The sequence below is a fragment of the Sardina pilchardus genome, chromosome 16, assembly GCF_963854185.1.
Source record: "Sardina pilchardus chromosome 16, fSarPil1.1, whole genome shotgun sequence".
Lineage (NCBI taxonomy): Eukaryota > Metazoa > Chordata > Actinopteri > Clupeiformes > Clupeidae > Sardina > Sardina pilchardus.
Window position 1 is genome coordinate 16,222,277 of NC_085009.1, and position 3,266 is coordinate 16,225,542.

General features: G+C 44.9%; 1 protein-coding gene across 1 annotated transcript in view; it reads left to right on the forward strand.

The window, feature by feature from the left end:
• Positions 1 to 455: 455 nt before the first annotated feature.
• Positions 456 to 3,266, forward strand: part of LOC134059536 (ras and Rab interactor 1-like) — a 22,814-nt gene continuing 20,003 nt past the window's right edge. The window contains exon 1 of the mRNA XM_062515980.1: positions 456 to 747. The gene's annotated coding sequence lies outside the window, so the exon portion shown is untranslated. The remainder of the gene's footprint in view (positions 748 to 3,266) is intronic.

A 3,266-nucleotide genomic window follows, 5' to 3' on the forward strand; every position in this document is an offset into this window, starting at 1 on the left:
CTCTCTCTCTCTCTCTCTCTCTCTCTCTCTCTCTCTCTCTCTCTCTCTCTCTCTCTCTCTCTCTCTCCCGCACCTGATGCGAGCTAGGGGACGCAGACCATGAGAGGTCGCCCTAAAGTGGCAGCTGCTCAATCCATTTCCACGAGATGGGGCGCCGTGGGCGTGCGAGTCCGCCCTCGGATGTATGTGAACATGTACAAATCATACAGAAGATCAACAACAGCCCACTGTTAGAGGGCGGTTAAACAAATTCATGGCCAACCAAAGTCTGACTGTTCCCAAATGACTTGAATTGAGGGAGATGGAACGTGAGATAACGTAGGTAACAACAATAGAAGAATTTCGTATCGGTGATAGCATAACAGCATGGCGATGACTGTTGCCGTAGAGTTGGGCGCATGCCTGCTTGAGTCAAAAATAGGACTTCAGTAAAAGTGAAAGTTGTAAAAAAAAAAAAAAAAAAAAAAAAAATTGCCAAGTGCTAGAAGGCGCAGCAGACGTAAGAACGACGGTGGGAGAACTGGTCTTAATCATAGGCGAGTTTAAGGGGAGCTGCGCCTGATGTACAGAGGGGAAATATAGCTGATATATTCTGGAGAAACGACGCCCTGGAGTGCGTTCACCATGATGCGCCAGAAACGCCTGGTTTTTACCCGGACCGTCACCTCAGCCGAGTCTAAAATCCCTACGGAACCTCGTTGTGATCTCCCACTCGCATTTGTTTACATCTAGAAGCCGAAGGAGAAAGTAAGTCGGTTTTTTAAATCACTTTACAAAGTTGGCAGTTGGGTTTTGTGTCGTTGTGATTGCAGTCATTAAGGCACCTGGATTTTTACTATTCTGGGGTGTCAAAAGAGTTAGGCTTGCAACATTTCACAAAGATAAAAGCGTCAATTAAAGTCATCGAGGAAGAAAATGGAGGATTTTGACAATTTAGCTGCTTGATGCAGCGAGAAAATATGATCCAAATGGAGAAGTCGCCTGTGTCTGAAACAGCGACAAATAATGCTCTCAATTACATCAACTTGTGACGGTTGCCAGTTGCAGAAGTGTGAAGTGACCTGACTGGTCGCCTCTGGTCTTCACGCGCTCCAAGGAGGAAAGTCCCCGTGACAATCAAACTTCTCATAATCATAGTCATAGTGACTTATTTATTTCAGTTAAAACAGTCGTCATAAACTTCAGAATGTATACTGCCTGGATTATGTGATTTGAATCAGTATTATATTTGGTAATTTAAACTAAACAATCCAACGTTATTGTTGGTTGTCACTGGGACCTCATAAGTTATGTAATGCTCTTTTAATAGAAACCCTCTCTGGCCATAGGAATATGTTGGTTAAATTTAAGGTTTGGGGTACTGCAGAAGTGGACATATTTAAAACATATTTTGAGGGTGCTTGTGAGAATGAAAAAGGCTGGTGCTTAGAGGATCCACCCAGCAAGGCTGTTGAGTCAGTTTGGAGCCAAACCAAAGAGGGCATCTTCTATCATGTAATTAAATTGATTTTCAAAAGACTGTTACTAAATCAGTATGTTCCCAGGGGATGACGGGAGAGGATAGTGAAGGTTATTAGATTTATTTAATGACCCATGTTGAGAAATGAAATGTGTTATTGTCCTGATTGAGGAAGTTTCCATATAGGACCCTGAGGAGTTCACCTATTTCTCATATTTCTTCATATCTGCTCAGATCCCCAGTGGCAACTTATTCGGCACAGAAACTCAAGTTCAATTCTCAAGTCTATCAAAAACACTGAAATTGCTGAGCTTGGGTTAAAAGGAAGGGACGTCAGAATTTCACAGCTATTCATTCTCTGCTTACCTCTGGTTTTGGTCAGCCCCAGATCTGATCAAGGATCAGTCAAAATAACTTGGACCTCATACACAGTCCAGAGACTGTACATGGAAAATAAGCACATTTGGCTCAGACCAAACCATAACAACTGCAGCTAATCAACACTCGTGCTTCAGGTGTATAGATGGCTGAGTTGTAATTTGTCTGCAAGACACTCAACAACAAAGCCAAACCACAGACTCCCTGCGCAGTGTTGCCAGGTCACGTTAGGAGACGTCCACTCCCAGACACCCAACGTTATTTTTCTAGGGCGGTCGTGTCAAAGGAGCCTACAGTTACAGCACAGAGTCGACGCAGAGGCATATCATTGGAATGAAAATACCCTGTGTGTACGTGTAGGTGCTGCATGGATTCTTTGCAGAAACAACAGATACGAGGCAAGCCCAAAAGAAATGGCACAAAAACATGCCCCGAAAACCGCACCCTGCGACTTCACAAAAATCAAACCCAAACTTGCATAAAATAAGCGGACTATGGCAACACTGTCCCTGCTGTGTCTCTACGTGTAGGCGCTGCATGGATTCTATACAGAAACAACAGATACGAGGCAAGATACGAGGCAAAGAAACGACCGCACAAACACACGCCCCCCAAAACCGCATCCCTCGACTTTGCAAAAAAAAAACAAGCCCAAACTCGCTTATAATAAGCGAACTATGGCCACACTGTCCCTGCTGTGTCTGTAGAGGCCCATGCATGGACAGTGGGCATGTTCTGTGGGGCTACTAATGAGGACTGACCTCACCTGGAGTGGGCAGGGGCTATATAGGCCCAAAGGTCAACCTCACTTTGACCCCTGACACTGACGCTCTGACACACTGCGATTCACACGCAGCCACACACTCTCTTCCTAACATCCACTCACAGTCATTTGCGCAGACACACTCTCTCTCTCTCTCTCTCTCTCTCGCTCTCTCCCTCTCTCTCTCTCTCTCTCTTCCAGGCACCTTGCCTCCATTTTCCAAATTCTCTCCATCATTTCCATGTGCATGTCCACAACCAGAAGTCCTATCACATCATCCCATAGACCTTTCTTTTCTGTTAAGTAATCAATTCATTGATTTCAATTTCAGTTGGTGTGTGCCTGGGTCGTTACAGTGCCATATCCTTAAAAGGTTTGCTGCCACTGCCACCTGTGTGGTCAAGCCACTGCTCAGAGTTCTGGCTTCTCTGGTCCAGAGCCATAGAAAGAGAGAGTTGCGACACTCTTTGATGTTGCCGCCACACGATCAAAAGTTCCAAAAAACCTGTGTTGAATGGCTGAATCGCAGGAGGGTGGGATGTTCTCCTGGATGCTGGAGGGTGTAATCAATTAACTCATTGACTACTGACCAAGAGATTGGCTGTTAATAGTTCCAAAAGTCCCATAACGCAGAAAAAGCACTGCCATTTATTCCTATGGAGGTCT